Source organism: Symphalangus syndactylus, chromosome 3 (genome assembly GCF_028878055.3).
Source record: "Symphalangus syndactylus isolate Jambi chromosome 3, NHGRI_mSymSyn1-v2.1_pri, whole genome shotgun sequence".
Lineage (NCBI taxonomy): Eukaryota > Metazoa > Chordata > Mammalia > Primates > Hylobatidae > Symphalangus > Symphalangus syndactylus.
Genome location: NC_072425.2, coordinates 104,487,338 through 104,505,306, shown reverse-complemented (window position 1 = coordinate 104,505,306; position 17,969 = coordinate 104,487,338). Strand labels below are relative to the sequence as shown.

At 38.3% G+C, this 17,969-nt stretch overlaps 1 non-coding gene across 1 annotated transcript; it reads left to right on the top strand.

Moving 5' to 3' along the window:
* Nucleotides 1–1,208: 1,208 nt before the first annotated feature.
* On the top strand, nt 1,209–1,273 carry LOC129479953 (U7 small nuclear RNA). The gene has a single exon (XR_008656873.1). It is a non-coding gene; the product is annotated as a U7 small nuclear RNA (small nuclear RNA).
* Nucleotides 1,274–17,969: the final 16,696 nt, after the last annotated feature.

Genomic DNA, 17,969 nt, shown 5'->3' with positions numbered 1-17,969 from the left:
GTGATTCTCCTGCCTCAGCCTCCCCAATAGCTGGGACTACAGGTGTGCACCACTATGCCCGGCTAATTTTTGTACTTTTTGTAGAGACAGGGTTTCATCATGTTGCCTAGGCTGCTCTCAAACTCTTGGACTCAAGCAATCTGCCTGCCTTGGCCTCCCAAAGTGCTGGAAGAACTCTCTTTCAAAAAAGTAAAAATACCACTAACACATCTATAAAAGTAATAATTCATCCAGTCAATTGCCAAAGTTCTAATTTTCTCTTAAATGTAATAAATACGCTTTTAAAAAGTAATGTTAAATAAGAATCTAAGTAGAATTTTACATATTGCAGTTGATTGGCATATCTTTTAAATCTCTTTCTCTCTCTCTCTTTTTTTTTTTTTGAGGCAGAGTCTTGCTCTGTTGCCCAGGTTGGAGTGTAGTGGCATGATCTTGGCTCACTGCAGCTTCGACCTCCTGGGCTCAGGTGATCTATGCATACCACCATGCCCTGCTACTTTTTTGTATTTATTTGTAGAGAGAGGTTTTCACTGTGCTGCCCAGGCCGGTCTTGAACTCCTGAGCTCAAGTGATCCACCTGCTCGGCCTCCCAAAGTGCTGGGATTACAGACATGAGCCATGGGGCCTGGCCTAAATCTCTTTTAACCTATATATTCCCCTTTCATCTTTATTTAAATTGCAATTTATTTATTTAAGACACACAGACTGTTTTTTTCTTTTAGACTTGCCCACAGTCTGGTTTTGTTGATAACATCCCCATGGTATTATTTAACATGTTTCTCTGTCCTTTGGAGTTTCTGTAAATTAGCAGGTTAATCTAGAAAATTTGCTTTCAAAAGATGGTCATGGGGTGTAGCCTCAGCACTCCCGCTTGTTAGAAATGAAAATGATTGGACTTTACCCTAAACCTATTTAATCAGAAACTCTGGACTTGCAGTCCAGCAATCTGATTTAACAAGCCTTTTGGGTTCTCCTAATCCCACTGATGTTTGCAAATGACTGACCTAGGTCTTTGGTCCATTTTAGGTTTGATTTTTTCGGCAAGACTACTTCATAGTAATGGTGTATTTTTTTAAAAGGCATATAGTATCTGATTATCTTCTATTTTATAACCAGAGATGCTGAACACTTAGATCCATGAGAGTATAGTAGAAATTGCAAAATGGAGATAGCGTATTGTCCCTTCTTCACTTATTACCTGAAACACAGAGTGTTACAGCTCTTAATGGAATTTGTCTGGCAGGTTTTTTGGTCTTCACAGGAAACTTCCCCTTCCCCCACAAAACAAGAGAGAAACAGTCCTCATTTACTATTTAATAACCCAGTGTCCTTAAACAATCTTAAACATGCTGAGAAGTTGAAAGAATAGTACAATGAAAACCCATATACTAGAATTGGTTCATGGTTCTACAGGCTATATACAAAGCCTAGTGTCAGCAACTGCTTCTGGTGAGGGGCTCAGGAAGCTTGCAATGCTGGCAGAAGGTGAAGAGAGAGCCAGCACATCACATGGCAGGATCAGGAGAGAGACAGAGAGAGAGAGACAGAGAGAGAGAGAGAGAGAGAGAGAAATATTCTTTTAAACAACCAGGTCTCACACAAACTCAGAGAACTTATTCATTATCATGAGAATGGCACTAAGGCATTAATGAGGGATTCGCCCCTGTGATCCAACACCTCCCACTAGGCCCCGCCTCTAACATGGGAGATTATAGTTTAATATGAGATTTGGAGGGAACAAACATCCAACACATATCACATTGCATATGGTTGTCATGTCTCTTTAGTTTCCTTTAATCTAGAATAGTTCCCTCTCCTGTTTATCTTTCACGGCATTAACATTTTTGAAGGGTTAGAGCAATCTGTTTCAGAGAATGTTCCACAATCTGGATTTGATTGTTTTCTGGTGCTAATATTTAGGTTAAACATTTTTGGGAAAATACAATATAGATTATGTTATGTACTTCCAATACCATCACACCAAGAGTCATATTATGACAATGTGTTCCATTACTGGGGATCATATATTTGATCACTTGGTTAAAGTGATAACTGCTTGATTCTTCTATTGTGAAAGAAGAAAAGTTTATTTTATGAACCTGATTTTATGTAGCTTAATTAACACCATGTAAGGAAAAACTTGAAGTGACTTGTTACTATCATAAAATGGATTTAAAATCCAGTTATAATTTTCCAAACAGCATTATTCTACACAGAACCTACCTTATTCTATTTTTTCCAAGCTGTCACAAAATTCACTCTGGAGATCTTTTCTTGGCAAAAATACCTCAGCTGAAATTTTTGTTCTTGTTCATTTTTCTCCATTAAATACATGCTTAATAATGTAAACATTTACAGTCTCTTTTTAAGAAACTTTGCAAGAAGATTAAATTATTTCAGGGTCTCGAGATGAAAGAGATAAAAGGAATTTTACGTATATGCTCACAGAATATATATATATGTATGTATATATATATGTATATATATACAGCAACTACTGATTTTATATATATATATTCACACTATATATATATAAAAATAAGATTTTCAGCCTTTGGAGAAAATAACTTTTCTCTCCTTGAATTCTCAGTATCAAAACCGGAATTCTTTCCTTCATTCTGTATATGTTTCAAGTAATTTTTGTTATGACTAGAAAGGAAGACTAGTTGCGTGTATATTGTTGTAGTTGTACAGTGAAATGATTCCCTTATTCTACTTGGAGTTTTGGAAAATGCCTCTGTTCATGTATTACTTTGATATTTGAGTGCCCTTCTTTGGCTACTTTATTAATCACATCATTTCAGATGTAATTTTGTTTTGATTTCCAATTCTGCTTTACTTTTTCCTTAGTTGTTTTTCCTTACTCGTCTTTCTCTTTTCAGTCCTTCCTTGAGTGCTCTGTGTGTGCACATGAGTGCACATGCTAGTGAAGAGAATGACTGCTTTCCAATTAAATTACCTTCCGAGAATATTTAGAACTAATAATACATTCATATACATGGTAATCTTAGTTTACAAATATTTCTGTTAATAATGATATACTACAAGATATGAGACTGGTTTCTAACCATCCTTAATAATACAAACTAATTATTAGCCAATTAGGCTAATTAATTTTATAGGCTTAATGTAAGCAGAAATTATATGTATCACTAACCTCACCTCACCCTTTTGTGTCATGGACAGGCCTTGGCTATAGCTGAGTGCCTTCAAGAACACTGAAGCCACATCTTCTAATTAGGAACCTTCTCTTCCCAGGTGTTTCTGATCTCTTGTCTCTCCGTTCTCTACCACTATACCACTCCATCCCGTGGTCTTTTGGGTTTTTTGCAAGTCTGTAGCCACACATTTGATATTACAAGCACAATTATTTTTTATTGAAGGATACCAGATCATTCCTTTCAAATAGAATGTGTTATCTGGCTCACAGTTCTATTTTTCATGCCCTGTCACACTTCTCTACACAGCAATGAAGAAAGGAAATGTAGCAGGAAATGATTTGGGCCAAAACTACTGTGGGACAGCCATGGGAGGCCTGAGAAGCAGTTTTCTGGGAGGTAGGGCCAAGTGTCGAGTGTCAGTGTCTTGGCTGTCTGACCGGGCATGGCAGGGGATCCCAGGCTTAACCTGATTGGGGCTGGGGGACTGTGAGACCTTGCTGATCTGGGAGCCTCAGCACCCTAGCAGGGACCTATCACCAGGCTGAAGGCAGGCATGCACAGTCAGGCTTCTGATGCCCCTGAGACCATCTAATTCTCAGAAGCCACTTCCTCAGATCCCACAGAGTGGTTGGCCTGCCCTCTCTAGCAACCCTTGTGGTGGTCTTGAGCTACATATAACTCCAGGGTGTTTGCTCAATTGCTGTGGGACTCCTTGCCCAAGAGACCTAGCCCTGCGAAAAAACTGTGTGACAGTTTGAACCAATAAAACATCTTGGTTCTCCATGGCGAAAAGAAACTTGGATTCTATGAATGTGAATAGCATACCTTTTTCTTTTCTAGGCCGGTAAATATGCTACTGTATAAACTGACTTACTTTTCATTGCTCAAAGACGAATGCTGATCATCCAAGTCATATCTTTAAAAGAGCCATAGATCTTTAAAAGTATTTCATTCTTAGCTGCCTTCAAACTTTTTAGAAAACTGTCTTTCATAATGCACTATAAAAATAAAAACAGTCACCACTGTCTCCGGGCTTACACCAACACATTGTTGTCTTTTTATGTTTTCTTTTTGGTCAAAGTCTCTACTTAACCAAAAAAAAGAAAAGTTTTTATTTTTGTTCAGAACAAAAATCCAGTGTCAACAAAAACAGAACACAAAAGAACACATTCCTTTATATTTTGAAGTTTGGTCACTGCTGCAGAAACAACAGCCTGATATTGGTGTATCAACACAATGGCAAATAAGATGTTAGAAAACCTAGATCTTTATTATGAATCCTTGACATCTTTTATCGAACAGGAGAATCATACATACCATACAAGGAAATCTTCAGATTCATTAATTCCCTCAATAGAACCTAAAAAAAATGAGAATTGTATTACATTTTATCAACAGTTTACCCACTACATATGATGGCATAAAAGTAGTCACCATGCCATGATTTTTTTAAAAAGAGAGGCAAATGTATATGGCGAAGAGGTAAGAGGATTTATGGATCACATTTTAAACTACAAAGTGATAAAATTACCAGCTTGTGGTCTATTTTTAAGCTCATACGTGGAATTTAGGTTGTTACTAGGGAACAGATATTGAGGACAGGTGAGCCACCTTTACCTTGGGTTCCTAAATGGCCAGCATGCAGCAGAGGTACCATCTGGCAACATGTATCTCAGGTTGGGACATGACCAAAAAGTCAATTTATTTGTTTCTTTAAGCCTGTAAGCTTTGGTTGTGGGAGATCCTCTTTGATGCAGCAGTTTAGCCTTACCCTGATGAACATATCTGTGTACATGTGCCTTCACTATGCAGGACACAAACTGATTGAATAACAGCATTACAATCGCATCTTGCAACAGGCATATTTTATGTTTTTTAAGAGAAAATTTCATGGTGTTCCCGCTTTTGTATGTTGAAAGAATCTCAACTAGGAAGTAATCCCTCCACAAAAAAATGGAAATTTAGATCTTTGTTTCTCACATTGAAGATGATAGTCCTGATAAGGCTGAAGACTCAGCTCAGGCTAGATATACTAGGATCTACCATAGAAATGTGTTATCACAAAGAATAAGTGGCTTGAAGAATCATTCTAGGTGTCACAAGATCCTGAAAGCAGAGGAAATAAAAGCAGTAATCAGAATGCACTGTGGAATATATTCTGTATAGTTCGGTAAAATTTGTATTCTTCAGTTCTCTTTGGAGAATGAATTTGTTCATTTTTTTTTTTTTTAATAGAGTCTCACCCTGTCACCCAGCCTGGTGTGCGGTGGCATGATCTCAGCTCACTGCAGCCTCAACCTTACCTACCGAAGTGATCCTCTCACCTCAGCCTCCGGAGTAGTTGGGATCACAGGCACATGCCGCTACACCCAGCTAATTTTTTTGTAGAATTTTTTGTAGAGATGGGGTTCTGCCATATTGCTCAGGCTTGTCTCAAATTGCTGGTCTCAAGTGATCTGCCTGCCTCAGCCTCTCAAAGTGTTGGGATTACAGGCATTAGCCACAGCGCCTGGCTGGTCATTCTTCAAAAATCACTTTGTTGTCTTCATAAAGCTTATGTACTGCAAAAAATATATATTATACTTTTGGCTCCTAAATTATTCTATTATCATAAAGAGTCTAATGGCAAGTGTGAGAAAAACAGCAGTATCTCTTAAGGATTTCCCTTTTAACCTGGTTTATTTTATATGAAGCATATTCCAGTGAATCTCAGAATCATTACTGTTTTAGGTGCAGAAAAGATGAGAAAATCTGGGGCACTACCTTTCCCACTTTTCAATTTATAGGTAAAGAACCTAAGGCAGAGAGAGAGGAGGCAATTTGCCCGAGTCTCCTAGTTCACCATCTGAACCTAGTTTCTCATCCACTTAGAGCACAGATGAGAAACACCTTAGTGTGTGTTACTGGGGCAGGATTTATGCACAGATAAAATAGGTAGCTGCCAATGTGGCACCATATGAAGTGTTCTTGGAAGAGCCAATATTCTCCTGCTATTTTGCCAGGAGGGCTGAAGTAGCTGCTCCTAATGAAAGACACACACACCACGCGGGAAATATCACATTAAGTAGTAACCCGCGGATAACATGACCACATACACAAAGTTTTAAGGTTGGCTTTTTAATGCTGAGAAAGAATATAAGATAGGAGCCTGGGCATGGTGGCTCATGCCTGTAATCCCAGCACTTTGGGAGACCGAGGTGGGTGGATCATGAGGTCAGGAACTTGAGACCAGCCTGGCCAATATGGTGAAACCCCATTTCTACTAAAAATACAAAAATTAACTGGGTGTGGTGGCGTGCACCTGTAGCCCCAGCTACTCGGGAGGCTGAGGCAGAAGAATCTCTTGAACCTGGGAGGTGGAGGTTGCAGTGAGCCGAGATCGCACCACTGCATTCCAGCCTGGGTGACAGAGTGAGACTCTGTCTCAAAAAATAAAAATAAAAAATTAAAAAAATATAAGATAGGAAAGATAAGTTGTGATGATGAAGAGGCAATGGTAGCAAATGCTCAGTGTCTGCAGTAAGGATGAGAGAATCTTCAAAACTAATTATGTAAAATGTACAAGATTCTCTGAGGGCCTTGGGCCCCTGGAAATTGATACCCCCTCAAAATAGAGTAGCACTGACAAAAGGAGGTTTGAATGGCAGCAAACATGAAATATGTCACTTGTATAATTTTGCTTAGAAACAGGTTTTTATATAAACAAAAGACGATTAGAGTTGTGTAAATGTGCTTTCTGCACTTCTTATTGGACATAACATAAAGAGAAGGTGTGGAATTAACCATGGTTTATGGCACTAGTGAATCCAATTTATTCACTTTCATGAGATTTAAAAGTTCATGAATGTTTTCAAATAATTCTTTCAATAATCTTTGAGGAAAGTATTATAATTGTAATTATAATTATTCATATTGCATTTATTCATTTATTTGTTAAACCAACTAATATTTTTTGAACATCTTTCATGTGCCAGGCTAGAGATACCTGATGAACAAAAGAAACAATAATCTCTGTTCTTGGAGACCATAGAGGTATGGGGACCTTCTTATATATAACTTTAGAGGATATTCAGCTACCTAGGACTCAAAAAATATCAGGGCATTTGAAAAAAGAGGTTGAGAGGAGACTTTCTTTTAGAAGACCATATGAAGTCTAGTTGGGAACACATATCATTCAAGTACATATCTGGAAAGTTTCATAGTTAGAGGAAGTGGATGTGGGAAATGCCAGCAAGGCTGAGGTCTTGAATTCAATTCTGTCCAAACTAAGATTATTACTCTTGAAACAGATTTGTTGCAATATGGCTTAATTCATATGCCCATGCTAATAATCTCTGATTGCTCCCTATTTCTATTTTATTATTATTACCAAACTTACGTTACCATTCAGGAGCTAGTGTTACATTATAGGATCATTTGTAAAGCCAAACTGAAGGTTTTCAGACACAGGAGACCTAGGAATGTGAAAAGCCAACCCAAGTCTCCTGGAAGCAAGAAAAACCCACAACTGAGCTAAACTTTGCAAAAGCCAGCAAGCTGAGCAGGCATGTCATATCAGGGAGCAAGCCAAACACATTTCCCAGACCTGCAAAGAAACCAGTGATCATCCATCAGCAGAGAGAGAGAGTCTTTGGTTAAATGGGATGGTGAGCAAGCCGTCAGAAGCGCCTCAGCCCAGCAAGATCTCAAAAGAACAGCATCTCTAACTATGCAGCCCAGCAAGATCTCAAACAAAAGAACAGCATCTCTAGCTATACAGCCTAAGTTACTGTGTGACTTACTTACTGAATAAAATGCATTTCCTAGGGTAGCCCACTTTAATAATATAGTTTAACAGCAGGCTTCTGTTTTTGACCAAGGCTCAGTTATTCCTAGTCACTGAAATTAGATTTAACTACAGCACCTGAGAGGCTCAAAGAATTAATAAGAATGCCTCAGTGACAGTTACAGATTGACAAGGGCCAGGTAGCCACACACAAACATTTAATCAAAGATTTTTGAGGAGTCTTTTGTCTTGCTTTCTTCTTCATTCTCCTCAGTTGGTTCAAGAGTTGGTGCATATATGTGTTTGTGTGTGTCTGTATGTGCGTGTGTGTCTGTGTGTTTGTGTGAGACAGAGAGAGAGAGACAGACAGAGGCATGTGCACTATGAATCCCTTTGTAGTCTTATGACATCTATTGAAATCTCAGAATAATCCTTCTAAGTTTGTTAAATAAAATATCATTACAAAGGTAACCAAATATGATGAAATACAGTTATCGAAATATTAAAATAAAAGCAAATCCATGATGATGGTGTTGTATGTGATTCTTCATTAGTATATTACACAAGATCTAGAGTAGATCTACAAATTGCCCATTTCAAAGTGATGATGAGCATAGAAGACATTTTGAGACACTGCAACACTGTAGTGTAATATGAAAATACTTGTGATTTCTATGGATGATATTTACAGGTATTCCCAACAGTACTGTGGTCTATGACTGATGTTCATAAATAAGGAGATGCTAAATTTCTATTAGAGGTTAGTAAAATAAAGATATAGTATTTATTTTCTATGTTTAAATATACAGTTGTAGGAAGACATATACAAATTATGTTCTATAAATTAAAATAAGACACTTTTTTCCCATTCATATTCATAGACTCCTGAATTCTATTCCAGACTCCAGGTTTAGAACTATTGATTAATTAGCCAAGTCTTTTCTTTGTCTTTAACTAGAGTTTGCAAACTAGTAGAATATGGGCCAAATTGGTCCACAGAGGTGTTTGATAGGAGTTGCCAGTGTTAAAGCTTTTGATTATTTATATATAAATAGCCAGATTTGCAGCTCCTCTTGAAAAATTGAAATATGTAACAACACTGGGCTAAATATTACATGGCTAAAACTGGCTGGAGCTCAGTTGCAGCTTCCTCACATACACACGGCATGGGCCCTTCTCCTGCCCTAGGTCCCAGCTGGCTCACTTCACTCACAGATACCACCTCTGTGGCCATTTCAGATTTCTGTCCTCCAAAAATCATAAGATAATAAATTTGTGTTGTTGGCCGGGTGCAGTGGCTCATGCCTATAATCCCAGCACTTTGGTAGGCCAAGGCTGGCGGATCGCGTGAGGACAGACGTTCAAGACTGGCCCAGGCAACAGCGTGAAATCCCATCTCTACAAAAAATACAAAAATTAGCTGGGCATGGTATCACATACCCATAGTTACAGCTACCCAAGAGGTTGAGGTGGGAGCTTTGCCTGTGCCTGTGAGGTCGAGGCTGCAGTGAGCCATGATCATGCCACTGCACTCAAGCCTGGGCAACAGAACAAGATTTAAAAAAAAAAATTGTGCTGTTGTAAGGTGCTAAATTTTGGTAATTTGTTGCAGCAGCAATTAGAGACTAACACAAGTGCCAACTATGGCAGGCACTGTTATAGAAAGCATCTTGAAGTTATCTATTCAGGACGTTTTCCAACGTAAGACTATAAACTTCCTGTGGCCAAGTACTATGTCTTATTCAGTTATAAATTCAGTAACTACAAGTGCCTAGTACAAAAGAAGAAATCCAAAACACTTGTGGAATTCAACTGAATTCATATTTATTTATTTATTTATTTATTTTTCTTGAGATGGAATCTCACTCTTTGACCAGGCTGGAGTGCAGTGGTGCAATCTCAGCTCATTGCAGCCTCCGCCTCCTGGGTTCAAGCTATTCTCCTACCTCAGCCTCCTGAGTACCTGGGATTACAGGCGCTTTTATACACCCAGCTAATTTTTGTATTTTTAGTGGAGACGGGGTTTCACCGTGTTGGTCAGGCTGGTCTCAAACTCCTGACCTTGTGATCCACCCGCCTCGGCCTCCCAAAGTGCAGAGATTAAAGGCATAAGCCACAGCGCCTGGCCTTGAATTAATATTTCTTAAACCCTATGTCTCTTAGTCTGCATGATGATAGTGGTGGACAGTGATTTAACTCTGTTTTGTTCTTGGCTTTCTGGCAACACAACTGTGATCACAATCAGACAGTCTTAGAGGTGGATGGAACCTCAAAATATGGAGTACTTTAAGGAGTTGCTTTGAACCTATTCTGGTTGAGTGGGGGTTACCTAATAAATTTACAAACATTAAAAAAACCCATGAAACTATTTCATGCAACAATTTGCTTTAAAAATTATCTGCATTTTACTATTACTTTGGGGTAGTCACTGTTTCATTTGTCAATCATTTTGTTTGATAAAGAAATATTTCTTATCTAGAGCCAAAAATTTGCTTGTCATTATTTTTTTCAAGCTCCTAGTTAAGCTAATTTAAACTTAGCTTAGTCGAGCTAAGCTAGAGCTACTAAGAATAAATCTTGCTTGTAGATGATAGCTTTTGGATATGTGGAGGTAGCTATCATGAAGACTCCCATTACCACCCCTACTCCTGCTCAAGTTTCTAAAAAATAGGCCCAATGTGGAGACTCACACTTGTAATCCCATCACTTTGGGAAGCTGAGGTGGGTGGATCATCTGAGGTTAGGAGTTTGAGGCCAGCCTGTCTGACATGGTGAAATCCCGTCTCTACTAAAAATAGAAAAATTATCTGGGTGTGGTAGTGCATGCCTGTAGTCCCAGCTACCTGGGAGGCTGAGTCAGAAGACTCACTTGAATCTGGGAGGCAGAGGTTGCAGTGAGCCGAGATCGTGCCACTGCACTCCAGCCTGGGTGACAGAGCAATACCCTGTCTCAAAAAAAAAAAAAAAAAGTTTCTAAAAATAACCTAGGCATATTATCCAAATATCTCCACCCATTTCTTATAGGAATCCCTTTGGCATTATGGTTTCTTTATTAATAATCCTCTTAAAATGCAGTGCCTATCATGAAACACAGTTTTCAGATGTTATCTAAACAGTGTAGAGAACAACAGGCTATGATTGCCCTTGATCAGCACATGACATTCTGTAACTTATATTAATTTTGTAGGAGAAGGGAACAGCCTATTAATTCATATTTAGCCTGTAGTGCTAACTTTTTAAAGACATGTTTTAATTTATATGTTAAATTGGGCTTCCCAACTGCTATAGTTGTACCATTGATTATTTGAGTCCAAAAGAACAAAATTCACTTATCCATTTTCAGTATCATCATATTTGTATTTTGACTTTCAGCCTAATGAACTCATTTACAATTGTGATTTGGTCACATAAAGTATCAACAGTTTCCTCTCCATTAAACTCAACAAACATTTATTGAACAATTGCTAAGTGCCTAGCGTTGCACTAAATGAATTGGGTCATTTGCACAACCAACCCACATATGTTGCTAAGTGACTATAAATTTGAGGAACAGGAAAGGGTTAAAATTAGAAACCTTCCCACAATATGACAGCAATTCATTAATCAACACCTTGTGGATACTGTCAGATTTGAATCATGCTAACCATACAACCTTATCCAGTCCTCATTTCCTCACCTTGTTCCTTATCCTGAAACTTTGCCAAACACTTTGTTGAAATCCAGATGCTAGTATATAATATTGCTATTACTCAATATATGGTGTCATATGTTTTAACAAGGAAATGAGTGTAGATTTGGTACTTGTATGCCTCATAGCACTTAGACTTGAGCAATATATTAGATCAGAAGCATCCTTTCTCTTTCCCTATCTACTTCTTAGAATGGTTTTCAAACAAATAGGATAATAGCAAATGAAGTCTGAAAATTTCAGAAAATAAAATCCAATTTGACTGGAAAGTCCAGGTTTCCTTAGAAAGAGAGAGTCTGGGGTGGTGAAACTGGTAACAGAAATAAAATGGTTGCTAGAAAGCGATATCTAAGTGGTGTTTCTGGAAAAGATAAGTGAAGAAGAGGCATTTATAATTTAGGTCTGTAATTTTCCAAGCAATCCCAGAGGGTTTAAGCAGAGGGCAGGCAATGTGGAAGGCCTTGGATGGAGTTGTCTTAGCAACGAAGCCCTTTTCCTCCCTGACTCAGCCAGGCAGGGAAGTGAGAGCAGCTTTGAGGAATGTGCTGAACTTTGCAAGAAGTTGGTTTCCAGCTCTCAGGAAAGTTAAATTAAAATTTCCTCAATGTACGTGATATTCTTGTTCCTCAGGCTTATGGTTTAAAAAATTGGCTCAAGCAATGTTCTGACAAACAAGGGGTGGCGAGAGACTTTAATGATATAACCAGGCAGTTTGAATGTAAGTTCTTTCTCCAGCTCTTCAGAACAAGCCTTAGTTATACACTCGGCTAGGGGCCCCCACCATGTTTTGGCCACCAACTCGTCTCTTGGAATGTGGACTGGTCTTTCTGCCTTCAATCTGCCTACATATTACTCATCTCCCTTTCTTCCAGCTGCCAGAGGGATTTTTCTAAAGTGAAAGTCCGTTCCTTGTATAAAATGCTTGGGTGACTTCCGTTGTCTTTAGGATAAGAGCTAAACTTCATGTGGTATATGAGTCGTTAGAAGATGTGGATCATACATCATTATGGTCACTCCTCTCTTTTAACCCTTCTGTACTACAGCCCCTCACAACTACTGGCATTTCTTGATTCCATTAAATTCCCTGTTGCCCCCTTCGCTTGGTGCTGTCTCTGCTTGGGATATCCTCCCTATACCTCCTTCTCTATGTGGCCTCCCTATATCTTATCTTTTAGATCTCAAGGTCATCATCCACTTCTCCAAAACCCTTCCACAACCCCCTCTTTCTTTCCCCACATTGAGGGAATAGTAGCCACATATAATATTATTTTTGTTATAATGATGCTTTTAAAAGATAAAGCCCTTGTTTGAATGTGTGGAGTATTCCTCAGAATTCATAAATTATCTATCCATCATAACAATTAATGCTAATGAAAAGCTAATTTAACATCCACAGTTAATTGGCTATGTCAGATTGCTTCTGTGGTCAGATTGCAAGTTAATCAGAAGCACTCACACCTCCAGGAGCTCTGTGCTGATTTTTCCATTAAAATTGAGCTAGGACCTTGATCTTCCCACTTCCATCTTCTCCAGTCCCTGTCCCCCGATTCAAAATCCATTTAAATGGGTATTTTTCACAAACTTTCCACATTCCTTTCAGTCAGAACTAACCCTAATCATCAATGTTTACCTTAGCTTATCCATGTTTTTATTTAGGAAAACTCAGCATGTTTTTGTTTCCTCGAATCTAACCGCTAAAAAGAAGACTCCTTAAGGAAAGGGCTCAGCTTAGCACTTTGCATTGGCTTACAGCATTTGACCCAGGTTAAACTGGATGAACAAAAATATCATTTATATTTATTCAGGAACCTTACAGAAGTCTACAAAATAGCTTGTTTTGGATGTTACAGCTTCCACTAGCTACTGGCTAGAGTTGTGATCTGTAAGTATGGTGCACATAGACCAACTCCTTTTTTTTCTTAAATAATCATGCTTTGCTTATTTGTCTCTATTATCATTCCTGCCACACCCAACTACTTTATGTGCCTTAGTTCTACTCTGTTCTTTTTTTTTTTTTTTTTTTTTTTTTGAGACAGTCTCACTCTGTCACCCAGGCTGGAGTGCAGTTGCGAGATATTGGCTCACTACAACCTCTGCTTCCTGGTTTCAAGTGATTCGCCCGCCTCAGCCTCCTGAATAGCTGGGACTACAGGCGTATGTCACCACATCCGGCTAATTTTTGTATTTTTGGTAGAGAGGGGGTTTCACCATGTTGTCCAGGCTTGTCTCGAGCTTCTGACCTCGACTGATCTGCCCTCCGTGGCCTCCTAAAGTGCTGGGATAACAGGTGTGAGCCACCGCGCTCAGACTACCCTGTTCTTTATGCAGTTTTCTCTCTTGGAATGCTCTTTCTTACTCCATCTTTGTCAAATTTCTGTGTAGTCTCAAGGGTCATGTTAAATGCTATCTTCCATGAAGACATCCTGGTTTACTAATCTGAGTAGGATTTCTCTGTTTTCACCCCTCCCTCACAATGTCATTTGTTTATACTGCTATAGGGCACATACCCTTTTCTGTTATTTGCTTTTATTATTTCTGTATGCCTTTCCCTTCCAAATAAATGAGAACTGCCTTCAAAGCAGGATCTTATCTTACTTATCGTATCTGCTATGGCTCCTAAAACAGAGCCTGCTACAGAGTGGGTGGCCAATAAATATTTGCTGAATAAATGAAAACAAATGAGAGGTACTCAATAAGCATCTTTTAGAGTGAACTAATCACAAAATTTTCCAGTCATTGAAGAATCTAGATATTTTTTGAGACTTCATAGGACCCACGTGAGTGCTGCAAATTTTGATCAACTTCTTGAGATCTTTTTCCTTTTGGAAGTCTCTTCTGAGGCAGTCAGTCCCCAATAAGAATGAATGACACTGACTGAGAGCAGCAGGCTCGGGAACAGTACACCTGTCTACCATCCTCTCTCAGGTCACTCCTGAGAATAGGCAGGCTAGCTGAGTTAACTTGATGGTCCAGGGAGAGTTGTCATTTTCATATCTCTCTTACTGAGTGGGAATATTCGTTTCCTTTTAGCCTTCCCAACCCCTGTGTTCAGGGCGGAGCTTAAGCCAGGAAAGAGCCCTTGGATTTCTAGGAGTGTGGTTCTGAGAAGGAAAAAAACCTTTTAATGTGAAGAATGTGAGCCCTTTTAAATTATTAGGCCCAGAAAGGCATTTAAAATGTAACAGCAGTTACATCTCACTCTCCCTTGAGCCAAATAATTATCTCTTGAAGACACTTACTATGTAGGCTCTAGACTGATGCTAAATAACTATAATGTCATATACCTTACCGTGTAAGAATATATATCCAATCACGAAGCAATGTTATTTCTGTTAACCAATGAGAATTCCTGATAACGTTTCTAATTGTCCTTTTTTCTTTAAAAATTTAAGCCTCTATTTTGTTCTCAGGAGCACCCCCTCAAGGAAACTTGGAAGTGTGTTCTGGGCTGCAGTCCTCAACTGTGGCCCAATTCTCCATATTAATTTTGCCTCAACTTATTCCTTTTAGGTCAACATTTCTGGTGCCGTTAACAAGATTCACAACAACCCATCCCATCCTCTAACATTTTTCCCGAACTTGACCCCTGGTCAGCCTTCGAAACCTTTGTGTTCTTCCTATTCTGAGAGAAATTATTAGATGTAAAGTGGTGGATATTACTAAAATTCCAGACCTAATTCTTCCACTCGTTGATTAAAGGTCTAGACTTTACTTGGGCTATTCTTTCAAACTCTCTCTCGAACAAAGGTTTTTGGTATTTATCTTGTGGGTAAGAGATTTGGGTTGCAGGGAAAAAACTGCCTTTTTTCTGCCTTTCCCTCAGGACCAGAGATTCAGGTGAAGGACTTTTCCATCTCTGTCTCACAGCATAAGGTTCAAGTCAAAGGGATGGCAATTTGGCACCTGTGGTCTTGTTTTCCATAGCATACTTTAAAAATTGCCACTGCACAGCCAATCACTAACCAATGTCATTTTTATAAACCAATAAAAAATTGTTTTTAATTTTTTAATATTTTTAGTTTTAGTTTTTGTGGGTACGTAGTAGGTGTATACATTTGTGGGGAATATGGGATATTTTAGTACAGGTAGGAATACAGTGTGTAATAATCACATCAGAGTAATTGAGGTATCCATCACCTCAAGCATTTATCCATTGTGTTACAAACAGTACAATTATACTCTTTTAGATATTTTAGAATATACAATTAAATTATTATTGACTATAATCAACCTGTTGTACTGTCAAATATTAGATCTTGTCCATTCTTTCTATTTTTTATACCTATTAATCATTCCTTCTCTTCTGCCCCCTCCCTCCCCATTCGGCCCCCACCCCTGCCCCACCCTACTATCCTCTGGTAACTGTCTTATTCTCTATTTCCATGAGTTCAAGTGTTTTAATTTTTAGCTTCCACAGATAAGTGGGAACATGTGAAATTTATTTTTCTGCGCCTGGCTTATTTAACTTAACATAATGACCTACAGTTCCATCCATGTTGTTGAAAATGACAGGATCTCATTTTTTATGGCTGTTTAGTATTCCATTCTATATATGTACCATATTTTCTTTATCCATTTGTCTGTTGGCAAACACTTGGGATGCTTCCGAATCTTGGCTGTTGTGAATAGTGCTGCAATAAACATGGGAGTGCAGATATCTTTCTGATATACTAATTTCCTTTATTTTGCTTATATACCTAGTAGTGGGATTGGTGGATCATATGGTAGCTCTAATTTTATTTTTTTGAGGAACCTCCGAACTGTTCTCTACAGTGGTTGTACTAATTTACATTCCCACCAGCAGCATACGAGGGTGCCCTTTTCTCCACAGCCTTGCCAGCATTTGTTATAGCCTGTCTTTTGGATAAAAGCCATTTTACTAGGATAAGATAATATCTCATTGTAGTTTTGATTTGCGTTTTTCTGATGATCAATAATGTGGAGCATCTTTTCTTATATCTGCTTGCCATTCGTATGTCTTCTTTTGAGAAATGTCTATTCAGATCTTTTTCTCATTTTTAAATCAGATTATTAGATTTTTTTCCTCTAGAGTTGTTTGAGCTCCTTAAATATTCTGGTTATTAATCCCTTGCCAGATGGGTAGTTTGCAAATATTTTTTCCCATTCTGTGGGTTGTCTCTTCACGTTGTTGATTGTTTCCTTTGCTATACAGAACTTGATGGGATCCCATTTGTCCATTTTTGCTTTGGTTGCCTGTGTTTGTGGGGGTATTGCTCAAGAAATCTTTGCCCAGTCCCATGTCCTGGAGACTTTCTCCAGTCCCATGTCCTGGAGACTTTCTCCAGTCCCATGTCCTGGAGACTTTCACCAAAGTTTTCTTCCGGTAGTTTCATGGTTTTAGATCTTAAATTTAAGTATTTAATCCATTTTGATTTGATCTGCCCACCTCAGCCTCCCAAAGTGCTGGGATTACAGGCGTGAGCTGCCACGCCTGGCCTTTTATTTGTAACTTGTACATGAGATTACTTTGTCATTTTCTTTTTCAGAAGTGTTTGCTGTTGGCATATACAAATGCTACTGATTTTTGTATGTTTATTTGGTATTCTGCAACTTTACTGAATTTACCAGTTGTAATAGTTTTTTGGTAGAATCTTCAAGTTTCTCCAAATGTAAGATCATATCTTCTGCAATCAAGGATAATTTGATGTCTTCCTTTCAAATTTGGATGCACTTTATTTCTTTCTCTTGTCTGATTGCTCTAGATAGGACTTCCAGTAATATGTTGAATAATAGTGGTGAATGTGGGCATCCTTGTGTTGCAGATCTTAGAGGAAAGGCTTTCAGTTTTCCCCCATTAAATATAATACTAGCTGTGGATATATCATATATGGCTTTTATTATTTTGAGGTATGTTCCTTCTATCCCCAGTGTTTTGAGGGTTTTTATCATGAAGTGATGTTAAATTTTATAAAATGCTTTTTCAGTATCAATTGAAATGATTATATTGTCTAACATATGGCGTATGCTTGAAAATGATCTATGTACTGAGAAGAATGTGTATTCTGCAGCCATTGGATGAAATGTTTGGTGAATATCTATTAGTTCCATTTGGTTTATGGTGTAGATTAAGTACAATGTTTATTGGTTGCTTTTCTGTCTGAATGATCTGTCCAATGCTGAAAGTAGGGTGTTGAAGTCTGCAGCTATAATTGTATTGGGGCCTCTCTCTTTAGCTCTAATAATATTTGCTCTATATATCTGGGTGTTCCCTGTTGGGTGCATATATATTTACAACTGTTATATCCTCTTGCTGAACTGACCACTTTATCATTATATAATAACCTTCTTTGTCTCTTTGTGTAGTTTTTGGCTTAAAATCTATTTTGTCTGATAT